Source organism: Triturus cristatus, chromosome 11 (genome assembly GCF_964204655.1).
Source record: "Triturus cristatus chromosome 11, aTriCri1.1, whole genome shotgun sequence".
Taxonomy (NCBI): domain Eukaryota; kingdom Metazoa; phylum Chordata; class Amphibia; order Caudata; family Salamandridae; genus Triturus; species Triturus cristatus.
The window spans coordinates 263,370,966-263,395,441 of NC_140594.1; the positions used below are offsets into that span (position 1 = coordinate 263,370,966).

General features: G+C 48.8%; 1 protein-coding gene across 1 annotated transcript in view; it reads right to left on the reverse strand.

Moving 5' to 3' along the window:
- PITPNB (phosphatidylinositol transfer protein beta) overlaps positions 1–24,476 on the reverse strand; it is a 624,814-nt gene that overhangs the window by 414,268 nt on the left and 186,070 nt on the right. The gene's annotated exons all lie outside the window — the stretch shown is intronic.

Genomic DNA, 24,476 nt, shown 5'->3' on the forward strand with positions numbered 1-24,476 from the left:
TTCACAAAAAATGCAATGGTCTTGAAGTCATATTAAAGTAGAACATGCCATTGTTTCAAATGTATGGAGGATACAAAGGGTGAAGTTTTCATTGTACTAAATCAAGTGGGAATTAGTTTAAGCGCACAAATTCATGGAAAAGAACAGGCAGATTAGTCATATAAGACTAAAGTATCACAATGGACTAGCGCTGATGACCAGGCAGGATGGGAATGTGAAAATAGACGTCCTGCAAGTCCAACGCTACAAGTCACCTGGGTCCAGGACAGACAAAACCTGACCTAGAGTGAGCGTCTTGAACTTTTCCTTTTTGAGGAAGTAGTTGAGGGCTTGGAGATCTAGGATAGGGCGCAGGCCCTTTTCCTTCTTCAGGACCAGAAAGTAGCGGGAATAACAATCACAGACTACTTCTGGAGCCGGAAACCTCTCTATGGCTCTCTTGGCCAAGAGAATCAGGACTTCCTCCTGAAGCAAAGTCAGGTGATCCTCCATCAGCCGGTCATAAATTGGAGGCACGGAGGGAGAAGTAATATTGAAGGGGAGGGACTAGCTCCTTCGTACTATCTGGAGGACTCACCTGTCCAAGGAGATGTTCTGCCAGTGGTGGAGGTGTTTGTTGATCCTGCCATCAACTTGCTACCCATGATCTTGAAGGGCCAGATTAGGCAGGTTTGGAGGCCGAGGTTGCAAAAAGGTGTGGTGGATTGACACAACCTCTGAACACCTATACGAAATGGGGGTCTTTAGTTGGCAATGGTATGACCCCTGTCCAAGTAGGGACAGTTCCTACTAGTCAGGATGAGTAAAAGTACACACCTAAGTTTGCCGGTGCTCACTCTCTTGTAGCCTGGCACAGAGCAGTCAAGCTAAACTACAGAGACAATCTGGAAAGAATTTGTATACAACCCACAGTAACACAGTGAAAACACCACAAATGGACACCACACCAGTTTAGAAGAATAAAGTATCTTTATCTAAACCAAACAAGACCAAAACAATAAAAATCCAACCTAAAGATATCAAAATATGACATTTAGAAGGAAAAAAACAGTTCTATCCATAGGAAACTATGGATGCATAACGTTTAGCACAAAATAACTGGGATGCATCAAAATCACAAGCAAAAACAGCTGCAGGGAAGGTGATGCATCAGTTCTTTATCCACAGGGAAGGTGATGCGTCAGTTCCTTGCTCCAGGGGAGGTAATGATTCAGTTCCTTACTGCCACGCAGGGGAGGTGATGCCTCAGATCCTTACTGTAGAGGAGGTGATGTGTTGGTTTTTACTGTGCGGGGAGGGGACGAGTCGGTTTCATTCTGAAGCCCCAGCATGCTGTAGATTCGGCACATAGGTGCGATGCACAGAAAATCCAGACGAGCTGACGATTGGGAACCAGGTGCGGAGTCGATTTCTCCAGCCATCAAAAGGGGATGCGTCAATTCTTCTTGCTACCCAGCAGGGCCTCGTCGGAGTCTGTGTGGTGATGTTAGGCATCGGGGATCAGTGCACGTGACTCGGCGAGTGGCGGTTTCTCTGGCCGCTGGAAGGCGCTAAGTCAATTCTTTAGCTGCATGGAACTGTGCATCGGAAATTTCTCCTACACGGCGGTGCCGATTAAGAAAATTCAGCAGCAAGGAAGGCAAAGCATAGATTTTGTTCAATTTTTGGCAGCTGCCTGTAGCAGGAACAACCTCCAGAAATGGAATAGGCACCTCCTGCCGGGTCAGACCTCCCAGCAGTGGGGTTCAAGGAAGTTGTGGGTGAAGTCTTTGTGTCCCTGAGTCTTCAGAACAGGAGGCAAGCACACACAAGCCCTTGGAGATTCTTCTCAAGCAGGTTCAGAACAAAGTCCAGTCTTTGCCCTCTCCTTGGCAGAAACAGCAACTGCAGACCAACCTAGCAAAGTGACAAACAGCAAAGGGGCAGTCTCCTCCTCACTGCTCCTTCGCTCTTCTCCTTGGCAGAGGTTCCTCTTGATTCTGGAAGTAATCTAAAGTTCTGGGGTTTTAGATCTACCACTTATTTCCCTTTTCCCCTCTGAAGTCTTTGTTCAGAAAGCTCTCTTGCTCAGTAGAACCAGAATGTCCTCCCTGGTCCAGCTTCACTACAGGAGGTGGAGACAGCATTTTGTAGAGCAGACACAGCCTATTCAGGTGCTAGTGAAAACTCCTCCCACAGAAAGGTCTATTCAACCTGAATATGAGTCACCCAGGAAAGCCAGGACACACCTTGTGACTGTCTAGAGTGAATGCACATCCCCAGCTCCTGTCATTCCAAAACCATACTTTCTAAAAGTGGCATTTTCAAACACACAATTTAAAAACCACCATTACTAAAAGGTGTGTTACTAAATCGGGAGTTCAGAGAGCCTAAACTCCCAATCTCTAGCTGATCTCAATTGAAAGTTACACATATAAAACATTACACTGATAGCCTATGGGAGAGCTAGTCCATGCAATAGTGAAAAACAAAATAGACAGTAATTCACCATCAGGACATGTAAAAAACACCTGTACAAGTCCGGCCTTTAAAATACACTGCACCCTGCCCATAGGGGAACATTGGGCCTACCTTAGGGGTTACTTACATGCAAGAAAAGGAAAGGTTATGCCCTCGCAAGTTGGTGCACTTGCCAGGTTGACGTGGCAGATAAAACTGTGCACGCAGACACTGCGTTGGCAGGTCTGAGATTAATTTGAAAAGCTACTTGTGTGGGAGGCACAACCAGTGCTACAGGCCCACTGGTAGCATTTGAGTTACTGGCCCTGGGAACACACAGTGCACTCTACTAGGGACTTACCAGTAAATCAATACACCAATCTTGGAGAACCAATCAGTATTGCAATTTACACACGGAGCACTTGGACTTTGGCACTGATTAGCAGTGGCAAAGTGCTCAGAGCACCTAAACCAGCAAAAAGGAAGTCCAGCACACAGTACAAAATACAGGAGGCAGAGGCAAAAAGTCTTGGGAAACCACGCCACGGATGCCAGGTCTAACAACGCCCAATCCATGAGGTCAGAACCAGCCATGCCCACGGCTGCACAGAGGTTCTTGAAAGTTGCGCTGTCTTGTGGCTGGGGTATGACTAGCACATTTGCAAGCCCCTTCCGTAGCCACGAAAGGAGTGAAAGGCAGACTGGGGATGAGTGGTCACAGAGGCCCAAGGACTTGGCCGGAGCCCGTGAGTCCTTAATGCTCCACCGCCATGTCGGACTGGTCTCTGAAGAGACGGGTGCCATCATAGGGTATGTCCATGAGTGAGGCCTGGACATTCTCTGAAAAGCCAGAAATCGTCAACCAGGCGTGGCGTCAAAAAGTCACCATTGATGAAATTGATCTGTCCAGCGAGTTGGTCGCGTAGAGACCACAACGAATGGCGAACTTTGCCACATCTCTCCTGTCTGATACTGCTTGGGAGAGGATGGCCTAGACCTCGTCCAGGACCTGTGGCAGCACTTGCGTAACTGTTTCCCACAAAGTGTGGGAATAACAACCCAATAAGCATGCATTGTTCACCGATCGATGGCGGAAGAAAAAAAGTTTTTTACGCCACTATCAAGCTTTTTGGATTCCCTATCCAAAGGTGCGGAAAGCTTGACTGCCATGGAAGGGAGCTGAAAGTCCAGGACCTCAGCTTTCCTTCATACCACCATAACGTATGATGCTCCCTCCTCCATTGCCAGGGTAGGGAGAGAAAGCAGGGCAGAACCCGGAGAGACTGCTGGCCTCACCCAATTCCTCGTTCCAGTTCATTTCTTGATAAGCCGGTCTTGTAAACGGTCCACTGACCTCTCCCAATCTCCTCCCATTCTTAGCCCTTCAGAATAGGGATGAGGAAGCTACCTAGAACCTAAGGGTTCTATTGGTACCAGCACCGGCGCCAAACCGGCTCCAGGTAGTTGGGAATAAGAATGGAACTTGTGCCGCCGGTGAGCACCAATGGTGTCAGAGTCTCGACGTCAGTACAGGCGCAGGGGAAGGTCAGAGTGGTACGACTGACGTTGGTCTGGATACAGCGCCAGATCCATGAGGGATAATCGGCGCGGGGCTAGAGTGGAACCCGAAGGAGCACCCTGTGAGCCTCAGGGGTCCGAAGGTGTTCCAGTAGGGTCAGGTAACCCAAATATGAGGAACACGGCATCATAAATTTCCTTGAGCTTAGCAGGGTTCATTCCGGCTCCAGGAAAGGCTGGGAAGTGCAGAGCCAACCCAGGCGCAGGTTCCAAGGAAGGAGGCCTGTGAACTGTGGTTTTTAAAACAAATGTATGTTTGTGTGTAATTTTAAAAACATTGTGATTGCGTGCTAGCTCACTTACTTTTTGTGGTTCTCGCTGACAGCGGTGCCCACCTGTTAGAGCGGACCCGCCTGGTTGTCAGCGTTCTAGCTTTTCGTCCGGCCACTTTTTTCCTGCCTACAAAACACTGGATGCAACGACTGTGCAGAGGGCGGGTGTGCCGGAGGCGTGCCAAAGGCAAGCCCATCTGCGCCCGGAGCGCGACCAGCACCAGAATCCCTGCCCAATCTTCTAGGCTGGTTTAATTGTGAAACGAACTTAGGAGTTTCAATCCTGGTGAATGCTCTGACCCCAAACTAGAATTGGAGCACAAAATGAACTATCCTACTTATTGTAATCTATGTGGCTTTATGATATTGAACTCCGGTATGTCCGATACGCGCAGAATGAGGAAAGACAGATAGTCTCTTTACGCACAGCATAACAATGCTTCACAGGTAGCAAGGGTTCCTTAACCTAATGTCCAACCACAAACTATTTCTGATAAGAACCCTAAATCCATTAGTTGTGTTTTAGTCAATGCTAGGTCAATGATTAAACATAAACACGATTTAGAGTGCCTGATGCAATTGGAAAAAACAGATCTGGCATTTCTCACAGAAACGTGGGCCAATGAATCAAGCAACCCTGACTGGAACGATGTAGTCCCGGCGGGTTACTTTGTTGTCAATACTGACAGGGTTGGGGCAAGGGGGGTGGGATTGCCTTAATCTATCGAGCCTGTTACAAGGTGAGGACTGTACCAGAATCATCATTGAACGCTGAGGCTATGTTTTTCAGCGTCAAACTCAACAATCGTGAACTTTTCCAGGGGATACCGATTTACAGACCACCAGGGCCGAGACCCTCTTTTATCACCTCTCTCCAGACCCATCTGGAGTCTAGTTTTAGTACGGACTCTTTTACGGTGCTTGGTGATTTTACTTTTCATTTAGATGCTGTTAATAATCCTGATACAATAAGCCTGATTGACAATCTAGACAGTTTTGGCTCACTCAGATTGTCCGGGAGCCTACACATTTGGCAGGCTAGACGGTATTTTTACAAATAATGGTCTTATTGAAGTGAATAGTTCACGTCCCCTACTTTGGTCAGACCACCATGCTGTCCATTTTATAATTAATATTTCTTACACCAACATGTGTCGGAGGAACAGACTCCCTCTGGTTAAACTACGTCCTTGAAAGAAAATATGTCAACAAGAACTGACTACTGCCTTGAAAGAGAAACTTACAACAAGCTTAGATCCTAATGAGGCAGCAACTGACTTCAATAACTGGATCAGCCAGGCAGTAAATCTGCTGGCACCGGAAGTGACCAAGAAGGCTAGTAGAAGGCTTGTATCATCTCCTTGGTATTCAGTGGAGCTTAAACAAATTAAAATCAAATGCAGACATAAGGAACGCATTTGGAGATCCAATTGTAGCTTGGCGCATAAGATAGACTACTGCTCAGCATTAAAAGAATATTAGGGGGCAATAGCACTGGCAAAGACAGCTTACTTCACTTCCAAAATTCAGGAGTCTTCAAATTCTTCAAAAAAACTGTTTAAAACAGTAACCACCCTGTCGCGTTGCCCTCGAGACATCATCTTTATCCCAGATCAAACTTTCGTTGACAAACTTGCTGTCTTCTTCCAGAACAAGGTGCAGTCGGCCTATGAGGAACTTTTGAATTCATTCAATGTCATAGAATGAACCATCTAGAGGTACAGGACGAGCAGACCCTCCAGTGTAACCTAACTCAGTTCTCCGCCTTAAGCGAAGAGCAAGTGGTAGACTTACTGTTGCAGACTAAGTCAGGGTCTCCACTTGACCCTTGTCCTCCACATATTTTACATCTGGCATCGGAGGAGGACTGTACATCACTGACCCCTCTACTAAATCTAGTCATCAGATCAGGGATTTTCCCGTTGGACTGGAAATTGGCCTGTATTCGACCTATCCTAATAAAAACACGTTGGAGCCCCTGGAGGCTAAAAACCACCGCCCGATCTCCTGTCTACCTTACCCTCCAAAATCCTGGAGAATGCCTTAAACTTGGAGTTGACGGCCTATCTAGATTGTAATAACATTCTTGACTCCACCCAGCATGGTTTTAGAGCTCGACATTGCACAGAATCAGCTCTGATCATGGCTACAGAGAAGATTCGTGAGGTGATGGACAAGGGTGGTAGGGCGGCCTTGATACCGTTAGACCTCACGGCAGCCTTTGATACCGTAAATCATGCGGTATTAGCAAGTAGGCTGCAGGCCGTCGGGGTCAGTGGCAAGGCCCTGGCCCTTTAAACATCATTTCTGTCCTCCGGGGACCAAATAATACACTGGGAGGGACTTAGGTCGGAACGGTTCATTCTCCCGGGTGGAGTCCCCCAGGGCTCGGCCCTGCCCCTGACTATGTTCAACATATACGTGGCCCCGCTATCTAGACTAATCAAAAGTGATGGTCTAGTGCTCGTGTCTTATGCTTATGACACGCAGCTAGTGGTATCCGTCACGCAAAATGGGGACATGTCAGCTGAACGGTTTTGTAACTGTCTTTCCTCACTGATGTCGTGGATGAATACAAATTTCCTGAAACTCAACACCGAAAAAAACGAGATCTTAGGATTTGTTCAGGAATCTTCAATTTGGAGCCAACAATGGTGGCCCACCGAAGCCGGAACCAGCCTGGTTCCGGTGTCTAAGGCTAGAAATCTCAGCTTTTTCATAGACAAAGATCTAACATTTGCCCCCCAAATAAACCAAGTGGCCTCAGCCTGCTTTTTTACGTTGAAGGTATTACGCAAGATTCTTCCATTCATTCTGTTTTCTTTGAGGAAAACGGTGGTAGGAGCGTTAGTTCTATCAAGAATAGACTTTTGTAATGCCCTATATTTAGGCGCTGGAGTCAAACAGCTCACTAAGCTTCAGTCACTGCAAAATGCAGCAGCGCGAGCACTGCTTGGTTTGCCCAAGCATCATTCCACTTCTGTCAGTATAAAACAACTTTACTGGCTTCAAGTGAGATGGCGTGTGGAGTTTAAAGCTCTTTGCTTAGTGCATAAAGCCCTCTATTGAGGAGGGGCGATAGACCTACAATCTTTATTTCCCCGTTACGTCCCACTGCGTTGCCTGAGATCCACTGACACTGGATAAGTACTTCTTCCAAAGATAAAAAGAGTAAGATGGGGAGGAAAACGTTTTTCATATCAGCTGCCAAATTATGGAACTCCCTCCCCGTTCAATTGCGACTCCAGTCTTGCCACACTCTTTTGGGGCAACGTATAAAAACCTGGCTCTTCACGCAAATCTAATCTTTAAGGTTGTTCCGGTTTCACACTACCCAGCGCCAAGATGCCTTGGCAATAGTGCGCTCTATAAATATCCTCAGTCAGTCAGTCAGGCCTAGAGCGCAGAGACTCCTCCATCAAGTCGGCCGATGGATGGGGAGAGGCCAAAGCACACTTTGACTTCTTAGGTCTCTTGTGCTTCTTACCTGACCGGCTCCATGACTTCAAGTGGGAGGACGAAGACTTGGGACTCCTGGAGCGGTGCCCGGACCTTCCTCTCGACCAAGAATGAGACCTCAGGGCGAACGATGCGGTGCGGCGTGCCAGGCCAAGAGCAGCTTTAGGGACCGCTCCCTCAAAGCTTTCTGAGCCATGGCCCGGCAGCTGGAGTCCGACTTCGAGTCATGGTCGCGCTCCAGGCACCAGAGATAAACCATGTGTGGGTTCATGACCGACATGGCATGGTACAAGCACCGCACGCTTGATACCAGAAGTCTTATTTGGCATGAGGAAAAAACCTATACATCGAAAAGGGGCAACAAAAAGGGGAAATAAGCCTGTTAAAAAGCATAAAAGGGTAGCTCTCTTCATGGATCTGTGCTGGCTGGTGCGGAAAGAAAAGAACTGACATCAGCGTCCTGAGGTGGTGTCCATATATGTTACGCAGACGTCACAATGATGTGGATGAAGCTGACGATGTCACATGGGGCCAATCGACGCCACCTACTTGTGCGCAGGGTTATTGCTGAAAGAAAATTTCCAGATCCAGTCAGACACCTGGAAAATTCAAAAGGTAAGGAATCTGTGGCTAGATGTCTGTATAAGATCTCAAATTACAGTACTAAAATCAGATTGTTTGCAGCCTTTTTTATTCTCTTTACATCCTTTTCCTTTGGATTATTCAAGTCGCTCTTTCTCCCTTGGAGCCAGCACAGGTGGGAGAGAAAAATGTGCCACACCTTAGTAGACAAGGCACTGTTTTTTTCTCAACCCTTTAACGCAATACTGCAGAACAACTTTGGTTACTGCACTGCGTTACAGCAAAATTTAATAAGTTTGCCACCCTTATGTCTATAAGATCAGAGTGATCAAGTCAATAAACATCTGTTATTCAGCGCCAAGATACCCTTTTCGGGTGAATGTGAGCTTTACAAATACACATGTTATGTTAATATTATGATCGCATTCTTTACCAAACTTCTTTAATAGATTTAAGATCTTTTCTATGACGGGACTGAATTGCATGATCTCAATATTTGGTCTATTAGTGGGAGTGTTTTTGTTTACCTCTACACAGACTTTGTTGATTTTTACGGGGAGAAAACAACACCCCTATGGTCAAGTTAAAATCAGAGAGGATTTCTATTTTCTCTTAATTCTTTCTTGTTTATATGGTCAAATTATAGAGTTCATGCACCAAAACCGCCTGTTCAGTGGTAATAGCCAAAGGTCAGGGTTGTGCTATGGATTGGGAGTGTACTTTAATTGAGATTATAATCATTTGGCCATTATCAATTTCTCTCAGTGCTCCTTTAATAGAGGTGTTTGTAGGTGCTACTATTAATCCGATACTCCAACATTCCAACTTCCTCTTTCACTGTGTCTGCTGGGAATAATCTGTGATGAATCTGTCGATGCTAATTCTTTGTCATTGTTGAAGGCTCAGATTAGGCATTAACTTTCTTAATTTATTTACTCATAAGTCCAATAATAAACATTATATAGATGAATTAAAAGGCTACAAATACCATGAGTACTTGAAACAACAGAGTCATTTATAGCCTGTCAGTTCATATAAAAAAAAGAAAGCTGTGGAAGGGTGAGTTATTAGCTACCTTAGGTTAACGCTGGAGCTGACTAACCAATTCTTGCAGGTCCCTCTGAGTTTTTATATGTGCCATGGACTTTTCTGGAGGATGCATGGAACAGTTCTTAAGTGTCTTAAACCTCTTCTGATAAATAGCACTCGCCAAGCAAGGAGCTGTACAGGGAAACGCTGGCTATGCAGAGCCTCATTAAGAATCGGAAGCAGCTCTGCAAAACAAGGACACGGTAGCGGCCCGCACCAACCAGGGGACCAGCAGACGCTCTGGCAAAGATGGCAATCTTCACTATGTTCCCGTTAGTCTCTACTTCTGCTCGAGCAGAACGAGAGCGATGAGATACTGGAGAGGGAGCGTGACTGGCAGGCAAACACACAAATAATACATATGAACCTCCAGGGTGGCTTAGAACTATGGAGGAGCAAGAATATTACTCTCCTTGCACTATGCATCCTGTTGAGGGAATATTTATGGGTGTCCACAACCTCACCATTATTAAAGGGCCCTTTACTTCCCTGGGTAAATGCAGATTTTGAGGGGTGAACCCGATAGTGCATGAGCACTGCTCCTTAGAAGGACACTAGGAGAACCCCCTTTAAAATGTGAATAGGAGCCACCTATGCTTTACTACCTTTAACTTCATCTGAACAATGATACGCGTAAGGAAGGAAGAGTTCTTGCGGAAGGTGAATGATGTTTAATACTTCCTCCCACTCATCAAGGAGTCTGTGGATGGTATTGATACATTCTTACAGAAAGAAGGGTCAGCCACTTTAGAAACCCTGTTCAGGCAAATTCAGCTCCAAGCAGTAGAACACAAAACTATAGAGAAAGGCACAAGGCACACTCGAGCTGTGGAACCTCAGAGGGGCAAAAAGCGTCCGGGACGGTTAAGGCCAAGAGGGAAAACTCCTCCTCTCCTCTAAATGCTTTTGATAGATTAAGGCAAGCCATTTTTAAAAGGTGAACTATCATTGTGGAAGATGCTATGGACAGTAAGCAGTCATCCTAAGAATACCCCTGGAGAGGATAGAGATTTTTCCCATTTGTGAGACTACAATGATGGGGAAAAATCAAAAATATCCTGATTAGGGTGAGGATTCTTGTGAAAAAACAGTTGCAAGCAGACCATGGTGACTGGAGGAAGGCACATATATATCAACCTAGTGGGGGAGTTCTCAGGGTTAAAGGGCCTAGAGTTATGGAGGACACAGAGAATATTTACCACCCAAGGTCTTCAGAATGGACCCTGGTGGCTACAGTAGCTCTGTACATGAGCAGCTTTATTCAAAAACCCTTGGACATGGAATTCAGAGGGTGACACAAGGTCGAGTGCCCAAAAACCTTTCTTGAAGGCAGGCTAGCTTTAATCATAGAGATGGCATAAATGCTATTTTTATCACAAAATTTGAAAAGGGATAGATTGCGCTTCATGTCAGGACAAATTATTGGATGTTCTGGGACCATTAATAAAATTCAATAATAGGCTGAAGAAGCCAGAAAAATTGGCAACCTAATTGTCTCAGATACACTGTCTGGGACAGTCTCAGAGGGTAGTGTGCTTCCTAAAAAACACAAAAACCATATTGGTTTTTAAGAAACAGCGACTACCATTGGGTAACAAGGCTTAGATAATTCAATAGCTGGCTTGTCTACCACCACCTCAAAATGCAAGGAATGCATCTGCTCACAGATATCCTGCTGGCAAATGACTGGATGATCAGGCTGGATTTGACACATAACCTAAAATGTCCACCTTTGTACCCCACAGGCGATTCCTCGAATACATGTGGAGACAACAGGTGTTCAAATTCAAAAGTTTTTCTCTTTGGGGGCTTTCTTCTGCATCATGGTTCATTGGCTGGCTTGTTTACGGCCACTTCCAAATTGAAGGGATGCATCTGCTCTCAGAAATTCTACTTCAAAATGACTGGACGGTCAGATTAGATCTGATGCACACCTATTGAATGCCATCTTTGCACTCTACAAGTGAATCCTCCAATTCAGGTGGAGACAGCAGATGTTTGAATTCAAAGCTTTTCCCTTTGGACTTTCCTATGTACCATGGTGCTTCATCTAAGTAATGAAACCAGACATCAAACTCCTAGAGTCTAGGTTACAGACTTCTAGTTTATGTGAACAATATCCTCCTGATGAATCATGATACAATTTGCCTATACTAGGAACTGGATCTGATGGTTTCCCTTATACAGGGACTGCGGTTTGTGAGCAGCAAGGAGAAGTCAGAGACCACTCAAACCACAACAATAACCGTTTTGGGGTTGCGATCGAGTCTCCCAACAAACCCTAGTGTTCCCACAAAGGCAAATGGCATTAATATAAGGATTGAACTGAGGAGGACCCTAAGGAGAAGTCTGGTCTCACTAGGACTTCCAGCAAAAACTGGTAGGTCTGTTAGCTTCATCAATATGAGCCATATTCCTGGGGCTACTCCATTACCGGGCATTAAAAAATGCTCAAAGCAGCCCACCCCAGCAAAGGTCTACATGTAGAGGAAATGGATCTGAGGGAAGGAACCAGGAGTGGGGTGGATGGATTATATGGAGGCTTGCAATAGCATAGCAATTTCTGCATCTGCAACAGACCTTTTCACAGCATCAGACAAACGTTATTTGGGTTGGGTGTTACACTCTGGGGGTATTATGGTAGGAGGATCATGGTCAGAGTAGCAACAAATTACACACATAAACAGACTTTAAATACAGTGGTAAAATGCCCTCATCTCCATTCTGTTAAAAGTTGACAGCTTACTCGTGGTCTGATACATCGATAGACCAGTAAAGACAAGATTTGAGTCTTCTGCCTGAACAGGGACATTTTGGTCACAGCGGAGTATCTCCAAGGAAAACAAAATCTAGTAGCAGAATGAAACAGAACACACTTGAAGGACTTCATTGCATGCAGGCTGGTCCCAAAACATTTCTAGGGATTCATGAAAAAGTGTGGTCAATGTCAAGTAGATTGCTTTGCCTTTCACCTCGAATATAAACTTCTGTGATTCTTCAGCTGGAGGCCAGATCGCCTGGCAGAGGCAACAGATGATTTCCTCCAGGATTAGAGTGAAAATTTCAAGGTATGCATACCTGCTGCTCTTAACCACCAGATTGAAAAAAACTTGAGTTTGAAGAAGCTTGATTCTGGAAACACCGATATGGACAACTGTAGTTTCCACTTCTTCTGGAAGTTTCATCAGATTTTCCAATCCAGCTTTCTCAGCGTTCGAACATTCTCTCAGATGCTTTAGGCAGACCACACACATTGATTAAGGAATAGTTGTTTCGTTGAGGCAAGGAGAATTACCAGACTCATGGGACATCCTGGAACTTTCGGAGAAAAGTTTTAATCCTTCTCAAAAGGGCCTGGTCTGAATTCACTGGTAAGTGCTACGGTGCAGCATGGCTTTGATAACGCTGCCGTCTGAGAAGAAGTATGAATAAGATGGGGCAAATTTAGTGCATGTATAGAATTTGTTTTGTAGGTAAGGGCTACACACATAGAACCATAAATGCCATTGGATCCACTATAGCTGTAGGGCATAATATTTTATGGCAGAATATTTCCAGAACACCCACAAGTGCACATAGTGCTCAGGGGTGCCAGTCTGTTGGTTACCCCAGCACTAATATACCCACTCCTCTGAGATGTGACTTTGGTATTAGAGGTTGTGAATTCTAGGCAAGATAATCAATTTCTTCCAGGAGCAAGATATCAAGTTAGCGGACTACGATGTTATGCCTCATCTCATGCAAAAGAGTATCAGACGTCAGGGCATTAGACACATCAGATAAAATGTTTACACAACAACGGGTCACTTGTACTGTCTAGAAGAAAAATCTAACTTAAGAACAGTCCACTATCATGCTTTTCCGGATAATCAAAAACAATGTGTGAAGGCCCATATGTTCATGGTAGAAGAGGCTGGGACATGAGGGAAACTGGCATCGACACCTATTTTTGGAGTATATTCAGCAAGACGGCCATGACATTCAAAGCTTATTACTTTAGGGCCCCGTGGAATACATTTTGAATGCGTCAAACTGGTCCTCAGAGACTACTTTCAGAAATGTCAATTTTAAACCAGTGATGGATAGGACATCACTTGACATAATAAGAGCCTCCGGTCACGACTGTGGACGTAAACTTTCCTAGCTTCCATGAAAGAAAGTTTCAAGTCTATTAAAGACACAAAGGCAAGGATTACCCCGGCATAATATTTTCAAAATCTGCTTTTTCAAAGTTTTGCTATATATTGGAACTTGAGGCTCCAAGATGAATGATTTTTGATAATATAGACCTAAAAACCAACCCTAAAAACACATTGAGCTAAAGGACACAGAAAATGAGCGCGGCACACAATCGGACTTAAAAATACACACATTGGTCTGAGGAATAATAGGGAGTAAACAAGCAACCTTGTGAGCAGCATCTAAAATCAAAAGTAAGTGCGGGTCAGAATCTGCAAGCATGCAGGGCAATAAATTCAAGAGGTTTATTCAGTAAGAACATCATCAAGTCTTGCCACAGAATCTTAGAACACTGACTATGAATGAACAAATTGTGAGCACATATTGAGTACATGACCACACTCCAGATGAAAAGGTCAATCATAAGTCATCACCTTGCATGCAAAAAACTATCTGGAGCCAGAATTTAGCCTGGGCGAAAAATCAATATAGATGGAAGAGCCAAGACCCTGCAGGCAGCAACATCTAAAAATGTGTCAAAATCACATATAGGAGAACAATGGAAAATACAAGGTGAGTAGAAATATGAGACAATTATGTGAAGCAGAAACTAGCATTTTGTTTCTGAATAAACTGCAACCTGCTGCAGATTAAGGACACAAAAGTTGCACAGTTCTGGCTGGGTGGAACATTAGCACCCATAAACACTGTAACATGCGAAAACACCTCACGAGTACAGCACACTTACTGGTTTAACCCCACAGAATGGGGAATAATGGTGTGGAACACGGCATGGAATTCCCAATTATTGGGGTTTAACAAACACCTCTATAACCTTTGCTGAGTAGGTGTTAAATGTGCGAAGGGTGTTGTGGTGTATCTAGTTTGCTTAGAAGCTTTGTATTCAGTAGCCTCTCAGGCACCGTACCGCTCAGTCAAAACATTTGTGAAGTCATACGTTCTATATTAGGACGTTGGAGTTGAGTATGTGTCAAAATCACATATAGGAGAACAATGGAAAATACAAGGTGAGTAGAAATATGAGACAATTATGTGAAGCAGAAACTAGCATTTTGTTTCTGAATAAACTGCAACCTGCTGCAGATTAAGGACACAAAAGTTGCACAGTTCTGGCTGGGTGGAACATCAGCACCCATAAACACTAACATGCGAAAACACCTCACGAGTACAGCATACCCAACATGTTAGTAACATGCTGTAGCATGACCATCCTCTCCTCTTGCACTCTGCCCCACATGGACCCCTTCTCAAAATCCAGTTTCATCTGGGCTATCAAGGGGTCCGGATTGTCTGAAACCATCCCGTCCAGTCCTCTATTATCCAGTATTCCCAAGTATTTGAGATGGGAGGACTTCCAGCAGGAAGATATCCATGGATCGCCTTCTTCGTAGTGCCAAGCGAGAGCGGTAGGGCCTCACTCCTAACCCAATTTGCTTTGTAGCCGGATAGGGCAGCGAAGCCATCCATGACTTCCAATAGAGCCGGCAGGGACCAGTTGAGAACTGTGAGTCGTGAGCAGGTCATTGTCTGCATAGAGGTAGATTTTGGATAGCCCACCCACGTGGGGAACGCCAGCAATCTGTGGCAGCGATGGATAAAGGAGGCCAGGGGTTCCAAGGCCAAGAGTAACAAAAGGGGGAGAGTGGACATCCTCCGCATCTGTAAGGGGTCAGAAAGGAACCCCCCGCAGTTAACCTGGTCTGTTGGGCAATCATACAGCAGCTGCACCGTGGAAATTGGCCGCCCTGGCAAAATTGTTTCATGGTGGCAAAAAAGTATTCCCACTCGATGCAGTTGAACGCTTTCTCAGCATCGAAGGAGAAGGCCACTACAACGACCAGAAGGTCCTGGCCGCCCAAAGGATGTGGGCTAGGGTGCGAAGATGATTTCTGGAGGAGCAGCCCGGTACGAAGCTGAACTGCCTGTGGTGGATCAGGGAGGGAAGGACTTAGCCAAGGCGCGCCGCCAGGATGCTAGCGAGAATTTTTATGTCACCATTCAGTAGCAAGATGGGTCTGTAGCTGTTGCATAGTAAAAGGTCCCTCCCAGGCTTGGGTAGGACTGCAATCACTGCCTTGTGAGAGAGGGGCCCTAAGGAGGCCATTTGCACCGCCTCCCAGAGGGCGGTATGCAGGGAGTCGATTACCTCCTCACCTGACCACCTATAAAACTCTGGTGGGTATCCATCCTCTCCTGGGGCTTTGTGGTAAGGCAATTTGGAGATGGCCAATGCTATCTATTCTTTGCTGATCTCCCCCGCTGGTAGTTCCCTACCCTTGTCCGATAGGCAGGGGAGGTCTACAATCTTCAAGAAGGTGGCCACCTGGTCCGCCCTAGCCGGCGCCTCCAGTGTGTACCGCGTTTTGTAGAATGAAGTAAATTTGTTGATGATGTCCTATGGACAGGTGGGAACCTCCCTGCTCATCGAATGTATGGCAGGGATGGCCATAGTGGCCTCCCTTTGCCTCAACTGGGCAGCCAGTAGGCAGTAGGTGACCCACCTTCTCTCCATGGTCATAATGTCACCCCTTTAGGCATTGTAGGGCATATTCAGCTTTGGATGTAAAAAGGCCATTGAGGGCCATGCAAGCCTGTTCGAGGAGTCGGCGGCTGGGCATTGTTGGGTGGGAGGAGTACAGGCAGGTAAGGGAAGCTATCTGCCCCTCCAGTTCGGTCCAGAGAAGGGTCGCTTGTTTGTTGGAGACGGCAGCCTCTCTCATGAGTTGGCCCCATATTGTAGCCTTCGTGGCAGCCCACAGGACACTGTGAGAGACCACCGAGTTACTGTTGTCCAACATGTACGCAGAGACATAGGCTTTCAACTGGGATTTGCCCTGAGGGGTGCAATATCGTTGTATGTTCAGACGCCATGGCTTGCGGCCCGGGGAGGGCAGGCCCATGACGAGGGAAAGAAAGAACCGGGCAGTGGTCGGACAGCGCAGCTTCGAGTATTTGAGACTCTCCGATAAGTGCCACAGTTTGCTGGGAGATGAGAATGTAACCCTGTCTGCATTGTGTGCCGTGAACCGGTGAAAGGAAGCTGTAATCCTTATAGGATGGGTGGCTAAGACGCCAGTGATTTACCAGGCCGTGGTTCGAGACTACGTCTCCTAGCAGGGCCCTGTCCTTTATCTAAAGAGCCTGTCCTATCCAGGACTGTCTCGCAGGCCAGATTCCTGTTCCCGCCAATGACATACTGCGATGCCCCGATCTCCACAAGCAGGAGGGTCAGTTGGAGCAAGATAGGGTGTTTTGCCCCATTTGGTGCATAAACCGATCCCAAACAGAGGGATCTATCCCCCATCCACAGCTTGGCAAAAGCATATCTACCATCCTGGTCAGACAATGATTTCACAATGGTTACAGTCAGGGATTTCTTGATGAGGATGGCCACTCCACACTGCGGGGCGTTTCTCCCTCAGGGAAGGCGAGGCCGCATCACACTGCCCACCCAGTCACAACACAGCTTGTCGGATTCTAGGCTATCCAAGTGTGTCTCCTGCAGGAGAGCCACATCCACTTGCATGGAGATAAGAGAGCACATTTTTCCGTTTTAAATAGTGTGTGAGGCCGTTAACATACCAAGATAGGACGCAAAGAGGATCGGGGGTGCATGTCTTAGGGGTAGACATGGGCTCTTTGATATCCCGCAGCGGTGCTGGGCTGTAACGGAGTGCAGGAGATAAGATCCAGGCATGGGGAGGAAGGGAAGGAGGCGTAATGGGGTGCGAGGAGTCAAGGGTACGGCAGGGCAATGCAGTCGGTAAGGGGGCCAGGGCGTGGAAGTGGATGCGGATGAAGGAGCAGGTCCAGGTAAGAGGATGAGGGGAGGACATGAAGGAGTAGTAGCAACAGATGGTGAAAGAGGGAAGAGTAAAAGCAGAAAAGGTGGAAGGTCTCGTGGGGGAGCAGGATGGGAGGAGGGGGAGGGAGGACATGCCAGCAGCAAACCGGACACGCAGGCAAGGTGCTCCACGGATATCGCTAGCCGGTGTGGGGTGCATACTGCTAGCGGGCACCTAGGAAGTGTGCCGCAGGGGGAATAGGAGGAGGGTGGAGAGGAAAAGTAGGGACAAACAAGTTACTTACCTTCGGTAACGATATATCTGTAAGAAACATTAGTTAGTTATAGATTCCTTACCTTAGAATTACGCCCAGGCGTCAGACTGGATCCGGAAAGTTTTTCGTCAGCAGTACTTCTGCACGTCGGAAGGTGGCGCCGGTCGGAACCGCGTCCTTCGTTGGCGTCATGTTGCCAGTATGATGTCGCGGTAGCTACTTAAACACCGCCCTAGCGAGCAGACGTCAGTTCTGTACACGACTTTCTGCGTTTGAAACGCAGAGCCATGGAAGACACTGACCACTGGTGCACAAAACTAGGGCCCTGAAAGGATAGCCTTAACCCTGAAAATCCGTTCGCAGAACGGGGAGGATGGGTGGGGCGGTAAGGAATCTATAACTAACTAATGTTTCTTACAGATATATTGTTACCAAAGGTAAGTAACTTGTTCATCTGAAAGAAACACGTTAGTTATAAATTCCTTACCTTAAAATAGATACCTCAGCAACACCAACCCCGGTGGTGGCTCTGCAAGCCAATATTAGACAAGAAAGTCCTGGAGAACAGAACGGCCAAAGAAGCAGTCTCTACGGACTTGACGGTCCAGGCAGTAATGTTTCGTAAAGGTGTGTAACGATGCCCACGTAGCTGCCTGACAGATATCGTTCAGAGCAACTCCTTGCCCTAAAGCAGTAGTGGCTGCCGTTGCCCTGGTGGAATGAGCGCGCAACCCCACTGGAGGCTCCCTTTTCGCCAGAGAGTAACAGGCCTTGATACACAAAACGACACACCGAGAGATAGTTCGGTTGTGTACGGCCCGACCTTTTTTGGTGCCCATGTAGCCAACAAAGAGCTTGTCATCCACCCGGATCTGTTTTGTGCGGTTGAGATAAAAAGACAGTGCACATTTTGGGTCCAGATGGTGGTGTCCCTCTTCCTCTTTGGAAGGATGTGGAGGCGGAAAGAAGGTGGGCATAGTGATGGTCTGCCCAACATGAAAGGGAGTGACAACCTTTGGCAGAAAGGATGGATGGGTTCTGAGGACAACTTTGTCCGGATGCACAGAGAGAAAAGGAGGCTTTGAAGAAAGAGCCTGGAGTTAAAACCAGATTCAAGTCCCACTGAGGGATAATGAAAGGAATAGGAGCAAAGAGATGAGTTATGCCTTTCAATAATCGATTAACAACCGGGGCCTTGAAAAGAGAAGGCTGATCTGGAAGCTGAAGGAAGGCAGAAATAGCCGAGAGATAGCCCTTCATAGTGCCCAGAGCAGCGCCCTGATGGGCCAAAGAAAGGAGGAACAAGAGAATCTCAGAAAGAGGGGCAGAGAGAGGATCCACAGCCTTTTTTGTGCACCATTTCATAAATTTGTTCCACCGACAGGCGTATACCGTTTTAGTGGGAGGCAGGTCAAACGACGTCAACTGCCACCGCTCAATCTCCACGCAAGGAGGTGGAGGCTGGACAGGTTTGGGTGGAGGACCGTCCCCTGCTGCTGCGACAGAAGAACCTCCTGAAGAGGCATTCGGATCGGAGGATCGATGGTCATGTTGAGCAGCTCGGGATACCAGACTCTTCGTGCCCAATCCGGAGCCACAAGAATGACTGGGGCCTAGTCGCACTGGATCTTCTTCAGCACTCTGGAGGAAAGGCATAATATAGACTGCAACTCCACTTGCGACGAAAAGCGTCCCATAGCAAGTGCCGCCTTGGAAATTCCAAAGACAGAATTGCTGAGATTGCACATTCTCTTCGGTGGCGAATAGACCTAACCAAGGCTCTCACCACAGTCGAAAGAGACCTTGCACCACCTCAGAATGAAGATGCCATTTGTGATCCATCATGCACCTGCGGCTGAGTTTGTCCACCCTGGCGTTCAGGGAACCTGCCAGGTGTTGAACCACCAGGGATATGCTCTGATGTTCCAGCCATGTCCAGAGGTGGAGGGCCTCCTGACATAGGGTGCACAATCCCACCCCGTCCTGTTTGTTGCAGTACCACATGGCAGTGGTGTTGTCCGTGAACACCTGCACTACTCTTCCCAGGACAGAGGGAAGGAATGCTTTTAGTGCAAGACGAATCGCCCAGAGCTCCAGAAGGTTGATGTGGAGCCCGGACTCCACCAGAGACCAGAGGCCTCTGATCTCCGCCTCCCCCATGTGGCTGCCCCATCCCAGACGGGACTTGTCCGTCACCACGGTGTGCTCTGGTTGGGGGAAGGGAGAGGAATCTGCCGTTGACCCAATCCTGGTTTGTGAGCCACCACTGCAGTTGTCGAGCAGTGCCCTCCGAAATCTGGACGCAGTCGGACAGATTCCCCTGATGCTGCACCCACTGGAACTTCAGATCCCACAGCCGAGCCCGCATATGCCACCTGGCAAGATCATCTAACAGGATGCAGGAGGCCATTAGGCCCAGCAGCCTAAGAGTCATTCTGACAAACTCCGGATAGAGGATGAAAGATCGGAATAATAGAAAGAATATACTGCACATGCTATTCGGGAGGATAGACCCGAAACTGCATCGTGTCCAGAACCCCTCCGATGAAGAGGAGCTTCTGAGAGGGAATCAGGTGTGACTTCGGTATATTGATGGAGAACCCCAGCAAATGCAGGAGGTTGGCCGTAGTCTGGAGGTGGGAGACGACTGCCTGAGGTGAGCCCGCCTTCAACAGCCAGTTGTCGAGATAGGGGAAGACTGAAACTCCTGATCTTCGCAGATGTGCTGCGACCACCGCCATCACTATCGTGAACACCCAAGGGGCGCTGGTAAGGCCAAACAGGAGCACGGTAAATTGAAAATGCTCATGGCCTACCGTGAACCGTAGGTAACGCAGGTGGGCCGACAGGACGGGCATGTGAAAATAAGCGTCCTACAAGTCCAACGCTACCATCCAGTCTTCCGGGTCGAGGGCCGACAAGACCTGATTAGGCGTCAACATTTTGAACTTCTCCTTCCGGAGGAAGCGATGGACGTCCCTGAGATCCAAGATAGAACGCAGGGGTTTGTCCTTCTTGCAGACCAGAAAGTAGTGGGAGTAACAACGACGACCTACATCTGGGACAGGAACGCGCTTGGTGGCTCCCTTGGCCAAGAGAGCCGTAACTTCCTGCTGAAGAAGGGCCAGATGATCCTCTGACGTGAAGGTGGTATCTTGGCGGCATGGCTGGAGGGGTAGTCTCAAAGGGGAGGGAGTAGCCCATTCGGACTATTTGCAAAGCCACCTGACATGATGGTGCGCCAGTGGGGGAGGTGATGGCGAATCCTGCCACCCACTGGCGTTTGATGGGCCTGAAAGGTCAGACTAGGACGGTTTTGAGGCTGCTGCAGAGAGGGGGATGGGGGGGTGATGGACAGGCCCATCCGCTGGCCCCTGACACCACGATGGTTGTTTCCACGTCCCCGGCCGTGCGAAGGTTAGGTAACTTGCTGTGGCCGGTGGCTCTGGGCGGGACGTAGCGGGGCTCCCCTTCCGTAGCCACAAAAGGGGTGAAAATCAGACTGCACAGGATGGGTGGAGAGGCCCAAGGACTTGGCCGTAGCCCACGAGTCCTTGAAATGCTCTAGAGCATCATCTGCTTTGTTGCCAAAAAGTCGACGGCAATCAAAGGGCATGTCCATCAAGGTGTTATGGACATCCCATGAAAAACCAGTCGACCTCATCCAGGCGTAGCGAAGAAGTGCTACTGATGTTCAAATTGTTCTGCCCAGAGTCACGGCGGTGTCCAGCCCACAATGTATCGCAAACTTTGCTGCATCCCTCCAGGCAGCAACAGCCTGCGAAAGCACTGTCCGGGCCTCCTCCGGACACTGAGGCAGCACCTGCGCCACTGTATCCCACACAGAGTGGGAATAACAGCCCAAGAGACGTGTAGTGTTTACAGACCACAGTCCTAAGCTGGCGGAAGAGAACATTTTCTTTCCAAGGTGGTTCAGCTTCTTGGATTCCCTTTCCGGTGGAGAGGTAGGGAAGGCGCTTTTGGAAGTGGAGGCTTGGGCCACCAAGCTCTCTGGGGTGGGGTGTTGGGAAAGGAAAGTGGGGTCACTCAGAGCCGAGCGGTAGCGTCGGGCAATCATCCTGTCCACGGGAGCCCCCGTGTTAGGCCTGGACCATGTGCCCAAAAGGATGTCGGTGAGGGCCTCCTTAAACGGTAGCAAGGGCTCCGAAGAGCTCGCAACCGGTTGAAGCACCTTTGTCAGGAGGTTAGTCCTGACTGCCACCGTAGGAAGCTTGAGGTTGAGAGCTTCGGCTGCCCTACACAACACCACTGGGTACGACGCTCCCTCCTCCGTAGCCACGGTAGGAGGAGACAACATGCCAAGATCAGGGGAGGTGTCCAAACCACAGGGATCCCCAGTTCCTCTCTCCAGTCCTGTTCACTGTCCGCCTGGTCATTTAAAGGGTCACCTGACCCCTCCCAGTCCTCCTCCTCATCATCTGGGTGCCATTCTGGTTGAAAATGGGCCCGAGGAGTGAACAGGGGCATAAAAACCCCGCTCGGCGCCGGATCCGGCGTCGGACGACGCCAGTCCTGCTCCGGGTCCACTTCGGGATGGAGGCCGGGGTCGACGCCGGCCGGCGTCGAACACGGTAGTGGTGCTGGAGGAAGCGGCACCGCTAGAGGCGTAATCATGTCAACTGGCTCCAAAAGCCTGGATCCAAAAGGGTCCTGCGGCGCCGGAGCCCCCGACAGAGAAGGCCTAGGCCCCCCAACCAAGTCCGCGGGGCTCGAAGGCATGCCGGCGGCTTCGGGCCGCCCAAAGATGGCGTGCATCGCCTCGTAGAACGTACGAAGTGGGGCGGGAGTCGCTCGGGGTCCCAGAAAGGGAGGGAAACGCAGAGTTGACTTTTCGGGCTCTGCGCGCGGAGCCGGCACCACCCACATTCCTCGTCAGGTCGGCCGACCAGGAGAAGTCGAAGAACGACAGTGCTTCTTCCTGCTTCTTCTTATGCTTTGACTTACCCGACCCCGAGTGCGAAGACTTCGAAGACTTGGAACCCGAATGATGGTGGCTCCACGACCGGTCCTCCGATCTCCCTCACGACTGGGATCTCGAACGGCGCAGTGCCAACTGACGGTGCTCAAGAAGCTTTTGGGACCGCTCCCGCAAAGCCATCGGCGCCATCGACCGGCAGTCGGAGCACAACTTGGGGTCGTAGTCGCGCTCCAGACAAAAAAGACATCCCTCGTGCACCTTAGGAGTCGAAGACTCAAAAAAGATGTCAACTGCCACATTCTACTCAGATTTATACGCGGCACGGGAAGTGATCGTCCCGCCTTTAATCGACGCCTTCTTTCGGGACATCCCTCCCCGCCAACTATCTGACGAGGCACGGGATAAACTGGAGGAGCCCATCACGTTAGACGAGCTCCGCGCGGCGCTGATGGCTACCCGCCCGGGTCGGGCCCCCGGACCGAACGGATTCCCCGGAGACTTTCTGCGGCCCCTTATGCAGACGCTAGGCCCCTATCTGCTCCAAGTTGTACAAGAGGCCGAGGAGACTCAACTGCTACCACCTGATTGGCGACATGCCGAAATAGTCGTGTTTCTGAAGCCGGGCAGACCCCCTGAGGATCCGGGGTCGTATCGTCCCATATCATTATTGAATTTTGAACCTAAACTACTGGGAAAGGTCTTGGCCGATCGTCTACGAACATACATACTAGAGCTGATCCACCCGGACCAATCAGGCTTTATGCCGCATCGGGCAACGAGGCATAATATCCGACGGTTGCATAATGCGATAGCATAAGCCCATAAGGTAGGCTGCCCGGTCGCGGTACTGCTGGCCGATATAGACAAGGCGTTCGACTCCCTTAGTTGGGAATACCTTTTCCGCCTCCTCGAGGCAGTAAACTTTGGTCCCCGATTCCGGACGTATATCAAGCTCCTATACACGGGTCTCACGGCGTCGGTCCGGGTGGCCGGTCATCGGTCGGCCTCGTTCCCGCTCCTTCGTGGCACCCGACAAGGATGCCCACTATCCCCACTGTTATTTGCGCTTGCTATAGAGCCACTAGCTGAATGGGTGAGGAGGGACGCAGTGATGCGTGGGTTGTCATGAACTCCGGACTACACAGACAAAATAGCCCTGTACACGGATGACGTACTATTTTACATGGCTGACCCACGGGTCTCGGGGCCTAGGGTCCTTCAGATCCTCCGCATCTTCGGTGAGACGTCTGGTCTGTGCGCTAATCCTTCTAAATCTATTTTATTCCCGGTGTGCGGTGACCTAGGACACATGGCTTGGGCAAACCAGGTGACTGTCGCTACCGACGGGTTCAAATACCTCGGGGTCTACGTGACCCGAGATCAAGATACGGCGTGGGCTCGGAATATAGCCCCTCTTCTCCCGGCGGTGCGGGACGACACAACGATATGGTCGCAACTACCCCTCTCCCTCTATGGCCGATCGGGGATCTTTAAGATGATTTCACTGCCCCGCATGCTTTATCGCCTCCAGAATTACCCATACCCGATCCCGCAGACATGGTTCACGCAAGTAAACGCCCTGCTGAACAGGTTCCTCTGGCAAGGGGGTGCCGTGCGGGTGGCCCTGGCGACCTGTGTACAATCTACATACTGCGGGGGAATAGCAGCGGCGGATATGCGCGCCTATTACTGGGCATCCCAGCTGCTAGTGGTCAACGACTGGTGGTATGGGTTGCTCCAAGATCCAGCGTATGCGGTGGAGCGTTTAACTCTCCCTCACACGCGGCTGCTACACTTACTATACGACTCCTCTTCAGTAGCCGGTCATCCTCCGGCATGCGGTACGGTGATTCAGATCT